The sequence below is a fragment of the Canis lupus genome, chromosome 8, assembly GCF_048164855.1.
Source record: "Canis lupus baileyi chromosome 8, mCanLup2.hap1, whole genome shotgun sequence".
Lineage (NCBI taxonomy): Eukaryota > Metazoa > Chordata > Mammalia > Carnivora > Canidae > Canis > Canis lupus.
The window spans coordinates 45683335-45703658 of NC_132845.1; positions in this window are offsets into that span (position 1 = coordinate 45683335).

The following is a 20324-nucleotide window of genomic DNA, read 5'->3' on the forward strand; positions in this document are numbered from 1 at the left end:
CCTTTGGCTCAGGTCATGATCTCAGGGTCCTGAGCATCGGGTTCCCTGCTCAGTGGGGAACCTGCTTCTCCCTCTGCCTCTGCCGCTCCCCCTGCTTGTGCTGTCAAATAAAATCTTTTTAAAAAAGAAACCCACAAGTCTCCAGCTCCGCATCATCCTATGCCACCACCACGTCTCCATCATGTGTCCTCGGCTTGCAGCACACTCAGGATGAGGAGCTCACTACCAACAAAGTGCTCTATCCCACTGTTGCGGGGTCCTAAATCCACGCCATGCAGCTGAATTATAACGGAAGCACATTCACGTTGCCTCAAGCAGTAAAAAGAAAACAGGCAAAATTAATTTAATTTAATTTTAGTTTAGTTTATTTTTTTTATTTTTATGATAGACACACAGTGAGAGAGAGAGGCAGAGACACAGGCAGAGGAAGAAGCAGGCTCCACGCACCGGGAGCCCGACGTGGGATTCGATCCCAGGTCTCCAGGATCGCGCCCTGGGCCAAAGGCAGGCGCTAAACCGCTGCACCACCCAGGGATCCCGCAAAATTAATTTTAATAAATTTTTTTTACCCTACATATCCAAAATACGATCAGCAAGGAACATTTTAAAACATTTAGTGAGAGGTTTTACATTCTGCTGCTTTGCACTGGGTCTTGGAAATCTGTTTTTTTTTTTTTTTTTTTAACACTTAAGCACTTCTCCATGAGGCTAGCAATCCTGGTGCTCCAACGTCACATGGGGCTGGCGCCTGTAGTACTGGGCAGTGCAGCTCTCGCTCCCGGACTCCTTTCTTATGCTGCATTAAAATCTAACACGCTGCCCATTGGTTTTCTTTTTGTTCACTGTGCTTACAGACTGATCAGCTATTTGGTAACAATGAGTAGCTACAAATAAACTGTTATGCTCTTAACTCTAGTGCCAGCCAGTAAGCCAGATGCCTTATGTGAATTCCATTTAAAACCCACACAGCCCAATAGTGCCAGTTTTCAAAGGAAGACATCAAAAAGGTCACATAGTTAGCAAATGAGAAAGCCAGGACACGGCCCCAGGTCTGTGATCCACTCACTTCGTCTGTAACACCAGGCTGCCCAATATGGTAGCTGCCACCATCTATCACAGCCCAAGCATTTGAAACGTGGCTGGCCCAAACTGAGGCACGCCGTAAGTGTAAAATACACACCCGATTTCCAAGACCTAGTACCCAAAACCAATCATTTTTCTGTTGATACCATGCTGAAATGACACTATTTTGGTTAAGTAAAATATTAGGTCATTAAAATTGCTTACTCCTGTTTCTCTTTGTGTTTTTCTTTAAAGTGGCTATTAGAAAGTTTAAAATTTCCTATGCATCTGGCATTATATTTTATTGGACAATGCTGCTCTAGCCTGTTTCCTTCTGGGCTAAATATTTTCCTTTCCTTTACCAGTTCAGGCATAACATCATTTCTAATCCTTTCCCCGAGGTGCTCCTTTGGATCAATTCTTCTTGCAACGATCAATGGTCCGGCTGACTATCCTTCCGTGATTTGCCTGTTCATGTTGTTTGCCCAGTTTGGATGTGAGACTTTTTTGTATTTAGAGGCATTTATGTCTTCTGTCCATTGCAAGATTGCAAATATTTTCTCCCAATCATTATCAGCCTTTCGATTTTTTCTGTGGTGTCTTTGGCCACATAGGTTTCTGGTTTTATGCACCCCATCTGCAAATAGTTTCCTCGGGGGCTATTTAGAGGCATTTATGTCTTCTGTCCATTGCAAGATTGCAAATATTTTCTCCCAATCATTATCAGCCTTTCGATTTTTTCTGTGGTGTCTTTGGCCACATAGGTTTCTGGTTTTATGCACCCCATCTGCAAATAGTTTCCTCGGGGGCTTTGGGATTTCAGATCACAGAAATTCAGAGAAATCTAAGATTTTTGCCCACTCCCAAATCTATCAAAAAAGCACTCTGCATTCTCTTCTACTATATTCACTTTTCAATCCTTTTTTCTTTCATCCAGCTGGAACTATTCTGTTTGTAATGCGAGGAAGGGATCTGACTTAATTTTCCCCTAAGTGTGTAGCCAATTGTCCCATTTAGTGAATAATTCATTCTTTTCTTTATGAAATGCCATTTTAAAAAATCATCTTTGAGCTCTGTTTTCCCTCTGTTGGCAGGCAAATGAGGCACCAGCCGCTCCAAATTTACATCCGACCAGCTCAACAAATAGAGGTCTTCTCTAGGTAGTGCCAGCAAAAGTCCCAGGGCTGACTCTTGGCAGACCCTTGACCCAACCTGGTGGCCAGGAAAAGATTATGCTAACAGGCCAAGTCTGATCTGTTTGTCTCCTGGACAAGGAGCAGAGGGGTAAGGACATTTGAGAAAGTGGGGGAAGGTGGTAGTTCCTCAAAGGGAAATTGGGATGCTGGAGATAGAAGAATAAATGCTGATCATCAAAAACATGCCTAGCACAATGTGGACCCTCCTAGCCTGTCACTGGGTGCCCCAGAGCCCAAGCTCCATAGACATTTTGAGGGAGTCCTTCAGGTCCATTCTGTACTAGCTGGGCTTCGCCCTCAAGGATCAGCTAGGGTCGTGTCTGCTCAGAAATTCAGATCTGGCTCCAGATGCCTTTGCAGAGGGATCCCCACCAGCCTGGAAAATCAGCACAGTGGGGCCGGGGGGGTGGAGACTGCCTTGCTGACTCCTGCCCCAGGACCCTTGGCCAGGTCCCTTCTCCCTGCCCAAGGGGGTGAAGCTCGGGGAGGGCAGGAAGAAGGAAAGGTGACAGCAGGGCAGGGCCACTGTTTACAAACAGAAAGCAGCTCCTTCCTGCCCGTCCCTAAGAATGTTGCTGTCAGGACTGGCTCAGGAAGTTGAGCTACTATAAGCAGGGTCCCCAGAATGCCTCTTCTGGCCTCCTTCCAAGGGCAGCCCCTGGGCCACTAGGGATAGAATACAGAGATCAAGCTCTTCTGCAGAGAGGTTTTGCAACACAGGCCAGAATGTTGACCTTGGGGGACAGGAGCCTGTGTTTCTACACAGGACGCCCCAGCCCTCAGTGCATCACGCCACAGATGCTGGCACTGCAAGCCCCGCCCTCTAAGCCTACGGGGGAGCAGGGCAAGATATGAGGAGTCCTCAACACAGGAGGCCAGACCCCGATTCTCCTGCTGGCTCCTCATCTCCATGGACCTCTCCAAAGCACCCCCTCCTGCCATATTAATAATACACTGACCAGAACAATAGTAACTGAAAACACCATATAAAATGAGAATAAAAGTCTCTTTAGAAAACTTTGCTCCACTGGATGACACAGAACTTTGGCAACTAAACAAAAGCAGGCTGCTTGCTATACAGAGGGAGGGCACCAGGACACCAGGGTTCAAAGCTCAGCATTGCCACTTGCTGGCAGCGGCCCGGAGGCAGCTCGTTAAACATTTCAAGCTTTTGTTGACTCCCCTTCAAAATGAGGCTGAGGACAGCCCCGCTTCCTAAGGTCATGTGAGGCTCTGCAAATCGAATGACTTCCATAAATGATCGATAACTGCGATGTGTTGGGTGACTGTAGCACCTGGGAAGGGACATGAGTGGCAGCTGTGCTGTAAGGGAGGGGAGGGAGAGCGTAGGAAGACTCTGTGAAGCAATAGAAAGTGCATGGAGATTAGCTATAGATGCATATTATAAGATCTTTAGGTCAGCCACTAAAAACATACATATATATTATATATATATTTATATATATATAAAATATATATATTTTTTTCTTTTTAAGATGTATTTGAGAGAGAGAGAAAAAAAGAAGAGCCGGGGGAGAGAGAGAGAGAATCGCTCTTTTTTTTTTTTTTTGAGAGAGAGAGAGAATCTCAAGCAGACTCCTTGCTGAGTGCAGAGCCAAGATCCTGAGATCATGACCCGAGTTGAAATCAAGAGTCAAAAAAAAAAAAAAAGAAAGAAAAAAGAAAAATCAAGAGTCAGACAGGTAACCAACTAAGCCCTCCCCAGACACCCCTAAAATTTTTCTGAAATAGGGCAGCCCCGGTAGCCCAGTGTTTTAGTGCTGCCTTCAGCCTGGGGTGTGATCCTGGAGACCCAGGATCAAGTCCCATGTCGGGCTCCCTGCATGGAACCTGCTTCTCCCTCTGCCTGTGTCTCTGCCCCTCTCTCTGTCTGTCATAAATAAATTTTTAAAAACTTTAAAAAAATAAAATTTTTCTGAAATAAGTATAATTGGAAAAAAAAGTATAATTGATAGGCAAGGAGAGGAGGAAAAATGGAATCATATGAAACCATTAAAAATAGAGAAGGCAGAAAAGGAGGGGAAGTTTTTTTTAAAGGAAGAACAAGTGCACTGAGTACTATGCAGACATAGTAGATATTAACCGAACTATACCATTATATTAAATGTGAACGGCCTAAATACACCAGTGAGGAAACACAGACCATTAGAGTACATAAAAAACAAGACCCAATCATATGATGTCTACAAGAAACTCCCTTATTTTTAGTTTTTAAAAATATTTTATTTATTTATTCATGAGACACAGAGAGAGAGAGGTAGAGATACAGGCAGAGGGAGAAGCAGGCTCCCCGCGGGGAGCCCAATGCAGGACTCGATCCCAGGACCCCGGGATCACACCCTGTGCTGAAGACAGATGCTCAACCACTGAGCCACCCAGGTACCCCCTACAAGAAACCCCTTTAAACACCAATGAATGGGAGTGGAAGGCAAAGAGCTATGGAACCAAGTTGCCCAGGACTGACCTGGCCATTTCCTCAACCTGAGACTCCATTTTCTCTGCTGTAAAATGGGGATAGGAGGGGTTCTGATCATATAGAGGTGTTGTGAGGATTGGTTGAGTTAATTCATATAAAGCATTTAGAATGAAGACTGGCACAGAGTAAGTGCTGGAAGACTATAATCTCTTCAGCGCCATCATTATTATTATCCAAGTGCAGGTTCAGGACTTGTCCAGCTCTCACTTCCACCCAGCCTTTCACTGAAAAGCTTCCCCTTAACAGAAACTCTATAGAGCCACCACTGTTTCCTTGAGTTTTAAGACCAAGATGAGCCATAATTTTCAAGGTCTAGTGCAAAATGACAAAGCGGGGCCCCTGGTTCAAAATTAGGAATTTCAAGAAGGTGTACAGACAGAACATTAAATGGAGGGCAGGGCCCTTGTGAACTCAGGGCCTAGTGAGGTTACACAAGCCAAAAAGGCAGTCAGAATCTAGGATGCCAACCACCCTGCCCTTCCCCCTCTGCTGACCCAGCCCGCTCCTCCCCATTGGGTCAGGAATACAGTGACCTCCACGCTGTGAGCACACCTCGCCCCTCCAGACCCATGCAACGCCAGCCCAGAAATCCCAGCGTCCCTTCCGAGAGCAATGCTTTGCTACCTGCTTTCTTTTCAAATCCTGGACAGACCCCCAGTTTCCAAGGGGGCCTCCTTTCTGGGCCCACCAAAGCTGGGTGCCAGGTTTGGAAAGGGAAAGGGCTAATAACATCGTTTCTGGGAGCCTTGCCCAGGGTGGGCTGGGAACCCCTGGTCCACGTACTCCCCACCCTCAGTCCATCCAGTTGGCCACGCACAGCCCCCACACCAGGGGTTGGGGCTGGCAGAGAGAGATCTCAGAGCTTTTTACCTCTCGGGGCCCCTGTTTACCAGATCTGGCAAAGTCCAGGGGCTCAGCTCACTCTGGTCCCTCCCTACTCTGTCCCAAAGGTCACCACCCAGGGACCCTTGCCCTCTGGGGCACTCTCAGAGCTGCAGGGGGATGCAGGCCTGGGCGGGGGTGGGGAGTGGGGGGTGCCTACTGGCCACAGGCACTGTGTAAGCCGCAGCCCTGGTGCCCAGCCTAAGGCAATTCCCAGCGAGTGTGGGCAGGAGGCAAACAAGCCTTTAGTGTCAGCACGGCCCACCCGGCTCAGAAACACTCTTCAGTCCTTAGGAACTTAGGCTTAGAAACTTAGTCTCTTCAGTCCTAGGAGGTGGGGTGGGGGTCTGATAGTAACCCTTCGGGGCTCAGGGACTGCAGGGCAACAGGCCCCCAAAGCCTGCCCTCCCCCACACCTGCCTCTGTTTTGCATACCCATCCCTCCCCTGCTGCACCAGAGGGGAGGGACTCCCTGCAGGCCTGGGTGCGGGCCAGCTGGGTTTTGATCTGGAAGATAGGGTCCATCCCAGCCTGGGTGGGGCACTGGGAAAGCCTCTTGCTCCTCCGCCGCTTTCCATTCTCTGCCCCCTCAGAAATGAACCTCGCAGGCTGCCTGCCAAGCTCAAAATCCTGAAATGCAAGCAGCTGCCTCGTGGGTGCCGTGCCGGCTGCGGCTGCAGGGTGGGAAGCCAGGATGGAGAAGGGCTGGGGTGGGGCTGGAGCCCTCTGCTGCACCCCATCCTTCCCCCCTTCCCCCTCGCCCGAATTCCAGGATGTTTTCAGAACCCCAAATCAAGAGCTCCTGTGTGACGCGCGCAGGGACCCTGGGCAGAGGGGACCGGTTTGACAACCAAGGACACCGCGCAGAGCAGAAGGAAGGCGGGGAAACAGCTGTTCCAATTCAGAGCTTAACACTTGGCAGAGGTGAGGGGGAGGGAAGGGAGAGGAAGGGAGTGCAGGGCAGGGAATAAAGGTGCTGCCTCTGCCCCAGCAGCTACTGGGTTGCAAGAGCGAACTTGTATAATCTCAGAACAGGGCCTAGCATTATAGGGGTGCCAAAAATGCGTACTTAATGATGGTTACTATTATAATTGTTGCTACCCTGGCTTGTTTCCTCACCTCCCCACAGGTGTCAACAGTTCTCCGGCCTCCGCCTACTTTGGTGGTGGTGGTGGGTGGGGGGTTGACAATACTTTCCCAGGGGAGGGGATGGATTTAGCTACCTTGGGTGGCCTCCAGGGTACTTTGGCCTCTACCGGGGGCTCACAGCCCAGGCAGGCTCCTCCCCCCACCACCCCTCCCTGAAAACCTGCCTCTAACTCAGACCCCAGCATGGGTTTATTCATGTCCTAGTCAACTCTCTGTCACTCAGCTCGAACTCCCAGGGGTCCATCAATCCACGTGGGATTCTCCTAGGGAGATAGTCTTGTGGAGGCAGGGTAAGAAGTACACTTGGAATTGAATTAAAGTTGCTCACTGGAACTAATTCCATTCATTCTGTAGTCATCCAGTCATTTAACAAATATCTCTGGCGGCCTATCACCTGCCAGACGCTGGGCCAGAGGTAGGCTTGCAAGAATGAAGAAAAAGATAGTGCCCGCCTCCTGGCACCGGGAGCTGAGCTGGGGTGCAGACAATGACCACCCATGGTGTTGGACAGGATCACCTGAGGGGTGCGATAAACCGCACCCTTTCTGGTCCGATGCCGGGGCTGCGGAAGGACCCAGGACTCTGCATTTCCAAAGTACTTCGCATGATTCTCATTCCTGTTCCCCCAAGGAGCAAGAATTCTAGACAGAGCGGAGCCCTGGGAAAGGAAGGACGCTGAGGGCAGGTAGGGCTGTCCTGGCGCACTGATGTAGAGGTGGGCGCTGAAGCACGAGTGGGAGAGTGCGCGAGAGTGGGAACAGCATGTGCAAAGGCCCTGCGGGGAAAGTGGGAGGCCAGTGTGGCTGGAACTCAGGAGGGAGGAGGAGCTGGAGAGGAGGAGCAAGGTGGAAGTTGGAGTGGGGGGGGGGAGGCACGCCTGGAGCTCTGGGGAGCCCTGGGAAGGTTTTGTGCAAAATGGGCCCGATGTGCTTGGTGTTTGAAGGATTTTTCTTCCAGCTCATAGGCATGCTGAGCCCCACCGCCAGACTGGCAAAATCAGGCTTCTCTGGCAATTTCTTCCCCCTGTGGGGCCCTGCAGAGGGCGGGGAGCCCAGGGAGCCCGGGGGGCCAGCCTTGGCAGGCAGGAAGCTTTGGACTTGGTTTTTGCTCCCACCTTTGGAGCCCACCTCTTGGGCAAGGATTCGTTTTCCAGTGCCACTGCCAAGATCCACCCCTGCTCTCTGGCCCCTCAGAGGCCAGGGCCAGCCCCCTATTCCACCACCCACCTCCTCTGCACTCCCCCCCACCGGGGGTCACCTGCCAGGAAGCTAACAGCGCAGGGGGAATGCAGAAGAGCAGACACTCAGCCCTTCAGGGCATGCTCCTCCTCGCCTGCGAGCTGGAGCCCCCTCTCCCACAACCTCAGGCCCCCCAGGTGGCTGGCAGCCCGGAGCTGGGGGCTCCGCGGCCCCTCCACAGTCCTGCAGAAGCTGGTGGGGAGGAGGTGGCACTTGGGGAAGGCGGGCAGTGCCTCGGGGAGTGGGTGGCCAGGGCCCGAAGGCCTCCTCTCCATCCCTTCAGGGACTGGGGGGGCCTGGCATGGCTTGTGGGGCGGGGCTACAGACTGGGCCTTATTTGCATATGGCATGAGGGGCGGGGCCAAGCCTGTCTTAATTTCTTTTTTTAAAGATTTTATTTATTTATTCATGAGAGACAGAGAGAGAGAGAGAGAGAGAGAGGCAGAGACGCAGGCAGAGGGAGCAGGCTCCTCACAGGGAGTCTGATGCAAGACTCGATCCCAGGACCCTGGAATCACGACTTGAGCCCAAGGCAGATGCTCAACTGCTGAGCCACCCAGGCATCCCTGTCCTAATTCTTCATCTGTGATCTCCCCACCTCCACCCTCATAACGGGAGGGGGCGCGCCTCCACCGCCTCCCCAGCACCTTTACTCTGATTACATGTAAAGCTCCTGGACCAGTTGGAGGGGGAGGAAGGAGAGGAAGGGGAGGAATGGCCCCCATTCTGGAAAACATTTCTGGGTAAAGCCAAGTGGGCATGGGGGGATGGGTTATGCATTCTTCCATTCCAAGGGTGATCACCCCCTCCAATCCTTTCCTGGGGGGCCCAAACTCTCCCCCCCACACCTCCCCGGCTCCTGTCCCAAGGGCAGCAGTGAAGCCCCTTCACCATACTTACTCCATTGTTTGCTAAATCAGCGAATCTCTGTGCTATCAAGGCCTCTGAAGGGAAGGCCCCCAACCCTGCCTGTCCCCCCACCTCCAGCCCCCTCACATGCCCTGGAGCTCTCTGAGTGGTGGCAGGAGGTCCCTAATTGATCCTGGGCAAGTGGGACCACCTAGCCAAGCCCCTGCTGTGTGCCAGTCTCTGCGGCCTGAAGTTCATAGATCTTATCTCAAACGACCCTGGCTGAGCCCCTGGGAGCAGGAACAATGACAACATCGTCGGCATTTGACAGATAAGACTCAGGTAGTGGGATCCTTGGGTGGCGCAGCGGTTTAGTGCCTGCCTTTGGCCCAGGGCGCGATCCTGGAGACCCGGGATCGAATCCCACGTCGGGCTCCCGGTGCATGGAGCCTGCTTCTCCCTCTGCCTGTGTCTCTGCCTCTCTCTCTCTCTCTCTCTCTCTGTGTGTGACTATCATAAATAAATAAAAATTAAAAAAAAAAAAGACTCAGGTAGTGAAGAGAGTTGCCCACAGTCACCCAGAGAGTGAGCAGAGAGCCTAGGTTGACACCCAGGCAAAGAGGCTCCAGACCTCTCGCAGGGAGGGCTTTTCACCATTACACTGACTCACAAAGAAGGCAAAAGACTCCCCCCCTCACCTGTAGGGAAAGGGAAAGTTGGGGGACAGGAGACAGAAGCCCAGAGCACCTGGGGAGGTGACTGGGGGCAGGGTGGAGACCAGGTAAGGCAAGCCAGGAGCAAAGCATCAGGAGGCCCTGGGTTCCTGCACCTGCGGACCCTGTCCTGGTAGGTCCCTGAGCCCCTGAGCCCCTGAACCCAAGGCCTCCTTACGTTTATGTGTACGCATTGATTTATTATGTAAAATGTCAAGATATTGTCCAATTTTTCCGTCAACATGTTTGTTTGTATCTAGTGGAAATGGGCCAGAGTCCACACAGACATTTACTTAGGAAAATGAGGTTGGAGGGAAGGAGTGGCCATAACGGATTCTCCCTCTCTTGATTTTTTTAAAGCCAAGGTCAAATTCACATCATGTAAAATGCACCGAAGTGCACAGTTCAGTGGTGTTTAGTACATCCACCGTGTTGCACCGCCACCACTTCCGCGGGTTCCAAGGCCTTTTCATCAGCTCCAAAGAGGGGCCTGTACCCTTCGAGCAGTCATCGCCACCCCACCTTTCTCCCCAGATCGGTAAGAGTGAGGCGAATCTGAGGAGCACTTGCTGGCAGTCCGGCCCTGCTAGGATGTGAGGCTTCTCAGTTCCCTATCAGGATGACCCTTTATCAGGAGGCCACACACCCCTTGGGGAGGCCAGTTCTCTGACTCATATCCCAGCCTGATGGGTCTCCCTCATCTTCTGGAACTGCCAGCAGCCAAAACCCCGGGGAAGGGGGAGGACACTCCCTCTTCCCTTCTCCCACTGCCAGGCTCAAACCCACCAGGCATGTGGTGGCGGTGGGGGTGGGGGGTGGGGGTGGGGGGGTGGGGGCGGGTAGGTAGGCAGGGAGAGGGGGAGCTGGGCAGGCAGCCCCCTGGGTGCTCCCCACTCACGCTATCCTGGGCTCTGCTCCCCATGGGTGCCCACACCCGTGCCTGCCCCCAGAGGAGCGCCAGGAATCCCAAGCAGCATAGTTGGGTGGGGAGGAGGAAAGGACCAGCTGTCTTCTGGGACACCGAATTCCTTCCTCCCTGGAGCCTGTCGCCAGTCACATGGGCACAGAGAAGGTGCAGCAAGAGGCTTCAAGTCCAGCCCCCCAGCCCGATATAGAGACCAAGAATGTTCTGTGTGTTTTTAGTGGAGGAATAGAAGGGCTTCACATAGTTCCCTAGGAATTTTAATTGTGTGCTTTGAACCTGCCTCCCATTCCTGCCCCTCCGCCCTCAGCCTTCGTGAGGGGACACTTGTCAAAAGCTCCCCGGAACTACAGGAGCAAACAGCCAGGACTTTGTGTGATGGTGACGCACAGACATTTCTGGGCAAGGCCAACAATGTAGCCGCCCCCCTCCCAGAGCCTCGCAGCCTGACACTGGCTGGTGTGTGTGTGTGTGTGTGTATGGGTGGGGAGCCCCAGTGGGGAGCCACCTGGGGGCCAGTGCCAGCTCAGCCTGTGTCACTGTGGCCGCTCTGTGCCTCAGTTTCCTCTTCTGTAAAATGGAGACAGAAACTGCAGCTACTCTCAAGGATGAGTTGGGTAAAGCACCTGGCATCTCAGGAGCACTCACAAGGTGACCTCCAATTATTATTATTATTGCTATATGTTAGCAGAGAAGGAGAAATGCTCTTCCCCCAGGGCAGCTGCTGGGCGAGTAAGGCTGGGAGGGGACCTCTGTTCCTGTGGGGCTGGCCTTTGCCACCACCCTTGCCAGACCATCTCCTGGACTCTCGGGCCCCCTCGACATCTCTCTCCTTTATCTGGGAGGCTCTGGTCAGTGATTCAGACCCTGACGTCACACAGCAGGGCTTAAGTCCTGTCTCGGCCATTTATTCTCTGTGTGACTGTGGGCAAGTTTCTTAACCTCCCTGTGCCTCTATTTCCATTTCCATAAAATGGCATGTAAACAGAACCCATGTTCCAGGGCTGAGTGATTACATGAGACAGCACTTTGCAAAACTGTCTGGCACAGAGCAGTACTCAATAAAGGTGAGCTGCCAAAAACACACTACTGAATACCCTCGTGTGTAGGATTATAGGGAACCTCGACAGTCACCTATAAAAGGGTGTTTTGGTAACAACAATGGGAGAGTCTTACTGGGCCCATTTTATGGATGGGAAAACAGAGACAGAAAACAGAACGGTGAAACGGCTCTCCCAAGAGCAGCACAGCCTGTAGAGGGTGGAGTCCACGTTAGAACCCGGATCTAACCTGAAAGCCCGGCTTTTAATCATGACATTATTCCCACTGCTTCTTTTAAATAATGATTAAGAGGGGGGCAGCCCGGGTGGCTCAGTGGTTTAGCGCAGCCTTCAACCCAGGGTGTGATCCCGAAGACGCAGGATCGAGTCCCACGTCAGGCTCCCTGCATGGAGCTGCTTCTCCCTCTGCCTCTCGCTGTGTTTCTCATGAATAAATAAAATCTTTTTAAAAAATAGTGATTAAGAGGCCCCCTTCCACCCATGACAGAGAGTCCTGGTCTTCAGGATTTGTTGAGAAAAATCTGGAACAACAGAAGGCCAGTATCAATCTAACAATGTATTGGTTAAACACAGCAGCATCCATCGACATTTAACATAGTTGATTATGTGCTGTTTGAGATGTATTATGTAGTTTTCTGCCCATGCCTTGATGGTCCTGTGGGCTCAAGGAGCCGCTCCTGGCAATGCTGAGGCCTCCCTTAGGGTCCTGGAGGAGGGCACACTGGGGGCAGAGGGAGGGCGAGCATGGGATCTCCTGTGCTTAGTGAGTGGGACAGGTAGGGTGGCTTAGGGAGCACTGGGTTTTACTAAAACCACAAAGGGAGGGACAGTGAACTACTCAACAGTAGAGAGGGGCCAGTCACTGGTGCATGCAGCATGGATGAATCTCAAAACAATTACACTGAGTGCAAGAAAGGAGGGGGGGAAAGGTGCACGGTATATGGTTCCATTTGTAAAAAACCCTAGAAATGTCTAGTGATAGAAAGCAAATCAGTAAATCAGCTGGTTGAGGGAGGATGGCCATGGGGACACACAGGAAACTCGTCAGGGTGATGGGTTCATATGCTGTCTTGGCTGTAGCTAAGGTTTCTTGGGTGAATACATATGTTAAAACTGATCACATTGGGGTACCTGGGCGGCTCAGGTCATGATCTCAGGGTCCTGGGATTGAGCCCCACTTTGGACTCCACGATCAGCGAGGAGCCCGCTTCTCCCTCTCCCTCTGCCCTACCCCTACTTTCTCTCTTTCTCTCGCTCTCTCTCAAATAAATAATTAAAAATCTTAATCTGAGGCCTCTGGGTGAATTCAGGGGTGAAGAGACAAGGTGTGGGATGGCCAAACTCACCTGGAGAGCGCCCTGGGTTGGAGCAGGACTTGGAGAGGGTGCCCAGGCAGAGCAAAGCTCAGCTTCAGGGAATAGGAATAAAAGAAGGCCCTACAAATTCACTTTTTTCAGGAGATGAGTATACATTGGAGTATACATTTTTAAAAATCTCACTTGACTCCACAGCCAAACACTTGTTTCCCCCACCCCGGGATGTTGACAGGCAATGAGGGGGTTGGGAGTTCCAAGAAGGCAGGACTTGGCCTGGTGTAGTTCCTGCTGGGGCTGCGAGGCCTGGCACAGGTGTTGGCGTGTGTGAGGCGCTCGGGGAATAGTTCACATGAAGGTGTGAATGAATGAACGAACGAACGAACGGAGACAACCTCTTATTGAGGAAGGCAGCCTCCAAGGGCAGCTGGCCCACGCATCCTGACTCACAGCCACCTTCATTCCCAGAGCAGACGGTGTAACTCCTATGGCCTGCAGGGTCCCCTCAGCACAGACAGAGCCAGGGTGACCCCTCAGCTCTCCTAACTGGGCCAAGGAGGAGGACTGAGACCCCACAACAGGGTTTCCCACAACGGTCCTGGGAGTTCTGGAGGGAACAGGAGTCTTGAGCTCCACCTCTAAACAGCTGCGTGACTATAAGCAAATCACCATGCCTCTCTGGATGGGGCTTTCAATTCTCAAAAATAAAGGGTTGAAAGTATCCACTCCCAAAGGCTTCCCTAGCTCTATCCATTCACTCAAGAAATCTCCTGCAATTCTGAAGCATAAAACCGAAAAGGGGGCCTATGGGATCACCTTTGTTAACCAGAAAATGAAAACTCTCCCAGACTTTTGCATTCCTAGAGCATCACTATTGAGCTTTCGCTATCCTTTTCCTGGACTCAGTTTTGTGGAATGATGAAACAGAACTGGGAAAGAGAAGACGTACATAGCCTTCAAGTTCGTAAGGGTCCTGGCCTCCTGCAGCTCTAGCCCTTATGTCTTAGATCCCATGCTCCTCTAGTGCACCCCTACTGGGAAGTGGACTGCAAGGACGGTCGCTTTGGTGTCTGGTACAACATGGCAGGTAGGAAGCACGGTATCACAGGAAGTCAGCAGGACAGGAGTCCGGCACCTTGGTCCCCATCCCAGATCGGCTTCCTCTGTGGTTAGGTGACGCTGCCTGACATTCCTTGTCTTTCTCTAGTCCCTAAGTGGTCAGCAGGCAAGATACGGGGTGAAGCAGGACTAGTGTGTGGCAATAGGGAGTGGTGGGGACTGTGACAAAATCAACGCCATAAGCTCAGCATATCAGCTACATGGGGAGATGTGGGTGTGGGGTCATCAGATAACCCAATCTTTACCAAAAACCCAAAAGAATACATTGTAACACAGAATTTGTTATTAAAATGTTGGTAATGAATTCAATACATTTTTTGAAGGTTTCCTACAAGTTGAGACAGGTCCGGGCCTGTCAACCTTGCCAGCCCCTACATCTTCAATCTCATCTCCTTTCTTGTGGTTCCTCACCTCATTTCCGAAGTCTGCTGGATGTCTAGCACATGTGTGGTCTTCTGAAAAATGTTAAAATTCTGGGTTAGGCCGGAGGCAGGAGAATGCTAGAAGTGTGAGCACATGCATGCACGCGTGCGTGCATGTGCACGCACACACACAAGCCCTGTTTAGGGAGTGATGTGTCCCCTGGAGCCAGCTGGGGAGTGTCCCTTCCAAGCAGACTGGGAAAGCAAGTCAACTGGGAGATCCTCCAAGTTATCCCAATTTGTTCTCAGGCCTGGCAGGGAGCCAGCACTTGCCTCTGGGATTTCCTGCCTGGGCTGTCATGGGGAGACACCCTGTAAGGCTGGGTCAGCATGCCAGCTTCTGAGGGCCACTCTGGGATCCCACATTACTGGCCTCTTGGGTTGTAAACAGCACACAAATTGGAAGGCTTACTTACTTTCTCCACATCCAAATGCAACTACCCTCCTCTTTTTCTCCTAAAACTCAGAAACGACCCACCGGTCCAAGATGGATATATATGCGTTTGTATATGCTTGTGTGGCCATTCATCATTCGCTCAATAAAGGATTTATGGGACGCCTACTGTGTGCAGGGACTGAGGGTACAGAAGTGACTAAAATCTCAGGGCATCCCCATTCCCTCCGCATCACCTCCTGCCCCCCACCCCATCACTCTGCCAAAACCACTTCTCACAGCTCATCCAAAGTCTCCTGGGCACCAAAGCCGGTAATCTTTCTTTTGTCCTCACTAAAAAATTTTCTTAACAGTAAGCACACCCAACATCACTCATCACTAGGGACATGCAAATCAAAACCACAGTGAAATACCACCTCCTACCCAGGAGGATGCCTACTATCAAAAAACCAGAAAAGAACAAGTATTAACCAGGATGTGGGGAAATGGGAACCATCACTGGAAATAGCATGGTGGTCCCTCAAAAGATTAAAACTAGAATTACCATATGACCTAGCAATTCCTCTTCTGGGTATATACCCCAAAGAACTGAAAGCAGGGGGGCACCTGGGTGGCTCAGTCGGTTGGATGTCCGACTTCTGATTTCAGCTCAGGTCATGGTCTCGGGGTCCTGGGAATTGAGCCCCATATTGGGCTCCCTGTTCCATTCAGAGTCTGCTTGTCCCTCTCTCTCCCCCTGCTTGCTTTCACTCTCTCTCAAGTACATAAAATCATAACACCACCACCAAAGAATTGAAAGCAGGGCCTCAAAGAGATAGTTGTACTCCCATACTCATTGTGGCATTATCCCAGCAGCTAAAACATGGAAGCAACTGGAGTGGCCATCGACGGATGGGTGCAGAAGCAAAATGTAGTAGATACGTGCAATGGAAGACCGTTCAGCCTTAAAAAGGAAGGAAATTCTGATAGATGCTACAACATGGATGACCTTGAGGACAACTGCTAAGTGAAATAAGCTGTCAAAAAAGACAAGTACCGTGTGATCTCCCATGTATGATATAGTCAGAATCATAGGAACAGAAAGTAGAATGGTGGTGGGTGGGGGCTGGGGGGAATGGCGAGTTAGTGCTTAATGGGTAGAGAGTTTCAGTTTTCTAAGATGGAAAGGGTTAGGGAGACAGATGGTGGTAACGTTTGCACGGCATTACGAGTGTATCCCATACCCCCGAACTGTACATTTAAAAATGGTTGTGATGGTCAATTTTATGTTATGTGGATTTTACCACCAATGAGAGAAATAAAAAAATCTCAGCAATGAGCACACCCAACACCCAAACCTTGGTTTCCTTTAAAAACTATTTTTTTTTGAGTATAGTTGATGCATATTACCAGACCTTGGTTTCTAAATATTATTCTCAAAAAACCCACAAAACCCAAAAAAAACAACTGGGGCACTTGGGTGGCTCAGTCGGTTAAGCATCTGCCTTCAGCTCAGGTCATGATCTCAGGGTCCTGGGATTGAGCCCCACATTGGGTTCCCTGCTGGGCAGGGGAGCCTGCTTCTCCCTCTCCCTCTACTCCCCTCTCCCTGCTTGTGTTCTCTCTCTCTCTCAAGTAAATAAATAAATAAAACAAAACAACTAGAACCAAGAAAGAAACAAACAAACAAAAACCAAACCAGGGCTCCCTGGTTAAACAGGTGATTCTAGGGATGAAGCAGAGGGAAAAAAAAAAAAAAAATCAAGATGAGCCTGGAGCGTCTTGTAGGGTTGGAAAGCAAAAAAGTACTCAAAACAACAAACGAGTGGGGCGGGGTGGGGGGGTGGGGGGTGTCAGAGGGTCAATGAGAACCAACCTGAGAGAGCTCCCATTGGCCAAAGCCAGAATAATTGGAGTGACACAGTAAATAATAGTAGTATTAGATCATAACCCAAAGCATAAAATAAGCATCCATGAGTGTATGAACACAAATAAATGTTAGAATGAATGAGGGTGAAGGCAGGTACTTGGAGAAGAATTATAAATAAAACAGGTAAATACTCTCCCCCCAAGGTAGGGGGTCTTAGTCCCCCTGCCCTTGAGCATGGGCTGGGCCTAGTGACTTACTTCTAGAGCACGGAAAGGAAAAAGCAATAACATATGGTGGAAGACGCCTGGCGGACACTACCCCTTACCCATCGGTCCTCATCACCAGGGACACCATCCACCACGGGGACGTCACAAACACCCTGATACGAGCGGACGAGAAGGGCATTTCACCTCAGTGGTCTTCCCCCCAAACCCGTAATCCAGGACCAATCATGAGGAGAACCTCAGACAAACCCCAATTCGCCGGGGCACCTGGGTGGCCTGGCGGTTGAGCATCTGCCTTCGGCTCAGGGCATGATCCTGGGGTCCTGGGATCGAGTCCTGCATCGGGCTCCCCGCAGGGAGCCTGCTTCTCCCTCTGCCTGTGTCTCCGCCTCTCTCATGAATAAATAAGTAAAACCTTAAAAAAGAAATCAAGGGACACCTGGGTGGCTCAGCGGTTGAGCATCTGCCCTCGGCTCGGGGCATGATCCCATGGTCCCCAGATCGAGTCCCACATCAGGCTCCCTGCATGGAGCCTGCTTCTCCCTCTGCCTATGTCTCTGCCTGCCTCTCTCTCTGTCCCTCATGAATAGATAAATAAAATCTTAAAAAAAAAAAAAAAAAAAAGAAAGAAATCAATTTGGAGATGGTTCGCAAACACCTTCAATTCCCCTACCAACACAAGGACTCTTCAAAACCCTCAAGGTGGGCAGCCTGGGTGGCTCAGTGGCTTAGCGCCGCCTTCAGCCCAGGGTCTGATCCTGGAGACCCGGGATCGAGTCCCACTTCGGGCTCCCTGCATGGAGCCTGCTTCTCCCTCTGCCTGTGTCTCTGCCTCTCTCTGTGTGTCTCTCATGAATAAGTAAATAAAATATTAAAAAAAAAAAACCCTCAAGGTCACAAAAAAACAGAGGCCGCCGGAGAAGCTGTCATAGAGGGAATTAACACCTGAATGCCATGTGCTCCTCTGGGTCGGATCCTTGGACAAAAAGAGGATGAACCACAGACACAAACTCCAGAGCTGGTTAACCCTAAGGCACCGATGTCAAACGCGACCCCAGGACGCCTAAGGAAGACGCCAATGCCAGGGCGAGGCAGGTGACGGGCGCACGGGAACCCCCTGTGTATCCTCCCTGCAACTTTGCTAGAAATCCCGAACGACTGCAAAATAAAGACTATTTATAAAAGCCCTTCCTCCCGATTAATACAGGAACGCATGTTCACCGCAGATAATTCATCACATAAACAAGTAACCGGCGCTTGCTTACCGTCCGCTGTGAACGTGCCAGGGTATTTCAATCCGACCTTTCTTTCCTGTGCGCTCTTGACGCAACCGAGGGTAAGGTAACCTCGCGAATTTTGGCCTCTGGGCTCTCAGCCCTCCGAGCACATTCCCTCGGCATTCAAGCATTGGGCACCGGTCCTGTAGCTCCTCGCTATCCCAGGAATCGCCGTACTTTGCTTAGCTGCTCTCCCTGCTGCTGGACGCGGCGTTCAGAGGTCCTCTTATGATAAATAAACTCTAGTGCGCACAGCTGGGTCTGCACGGGGGCTAGTTTCCTAAAGTGAGTCTTGAGAAAGCATTCCTAAGTGGAAGGATGTGGATACTTTCAAGGCTCTTGACGGGTGTTCCTAACTTGCCTTCCAAAACAGTACTCTTGTGAGTACCTCGGCCAGCGGGATATTTAGGACACCTGCTTCTGCAGGGCTTGCTTTATTCTTCGGAACATCCCCATGCTTGCCTTTCTGGCTGCAATCCCCTGGACGTTGCTCCCCCTGGACTCTACTTACCCCTGGACACATCAGGCTCCCTGCATGGAGCCTGCTTCTCCCTCTGCCTATGTCTCTGCCCTCTCCACAGTGGCCTCTCCGTGGCCCCTGCCCGCACTCCACAGTGGCCCCTGCCCGCACTCCACAGTGCCCCTCTTTCTCTTGCTCGGGAACTCCCTGTGCCAGTCCATCTCTTCCTGAGGCTTCAGGCATCCCCCCAGCCCCCAGGCACGGCCTCGGCTAGCCTCCCTCTGGAGCTCCAACACCACTTGCCTTTCAGATGTTTACACCAGGACATCCCTCAGGCGGATTCTGACTCCCAGCGCAAAAGGGAAGTTGTGACTTCTCCCTGCCTCTGTCTCCCGCAACCCCTTGCTCCAGGCAGGGCACTTCTATGCCATCTTGACCTCCACTCACTCCCTGTAAGCCACACTCTTAAGGATGGTGGCTTTGGCCCCACAAACGTGCCTCCTGCAGCTGTCTGTCCTTCTGCCTTAAATTCTAATAAATTGTGCCCCACCCCCACCCCCACCCTCAACTTCTCTCTCCTCCTGACTCCTCTGCATGGAGGAATTAATTCTAAAACACCAACCTGGTCATTTCACATCCCCATGTTGAAGACCCCATGGACTCTCTGCTGCCTGCCAAGTGCCTCAGATTCATGCATTCAAAGGCCTGAAATAGGATTGAAGCTTATTTGTAGAAAAATTGACTCTGTCCTCTTTCAAGCAAGCTTACCTCAAGGACCGTCTTCTGTGCTAGACACTGGACAGTACGGAGGCTTTAATACTTTTTTTAGACTTGCTGATATCCCTTGAGAACAAAGGAGAGAAGCTTTCAGCCAACATCACCTTGGACAGACAATACTTCCTAACCAGACATCGTTAGTAATATGCTTTGTGCAACCCTGGGCACAGGTTCCTGTCTGCAGTCCCGCTACAGATTTGCCTTTAAAATAGATCTAAGTTGGGGCACCTGTGTGGCTCAGTGGTTGAGCATCTGCATTTGGCTCAGGGCATGATTCCAGGGTCCTGGGATTGAGTCCTGCATTGGGCTCTCCGTAGGGAGCCCGCTTCTCCCACTGCCTGTGTCTCTGCCTCCCTTTCTCTTTGTGCCCCTCATGAATAAATAAATAACATAATTTAAAAAATAGATCTAAGTTTTTTTTAAAGATTTTTATTTATTCATTCATGAGAGTCACAGAGAGAGAGAGAGACAGAGACACAGAGAGAGACGCAGAGACACAGGCAGAGGGAGAAGCAGACCCCTCATAGGGAGCCCGATGCGGGACTCGATTCCAGGATCCCAGGATCATGCCCCAGTCCGAAGGCAGGTGCCAAACTGCTGAGCCACCCAGGGATCCCAGATCTAAGTTGTTTTTGTTTTAAAGTGCAAAAATCTAGAAGATGGAGTAAATAACAGTAAAGGTGGTGCTGGATCACAGCAGACCAGGTGGAGGTGTTACAATTCCTCCCAGGATGGTCCCTGGGCTCTCAGCAGCACCTGGGAGCTTGTCAGAACTTAAGAACCCCAGGCTCGGCCTCAGACCCCATGACTCAGAATCTGTGTTTGAACGAGGTCTGCAGGTGATCTGCGCATGCATGTTAAACTCTGGGAAGCACTGATGTGTATGATGAAGTCTTGGAAACACTGACCTCAGGACAAAA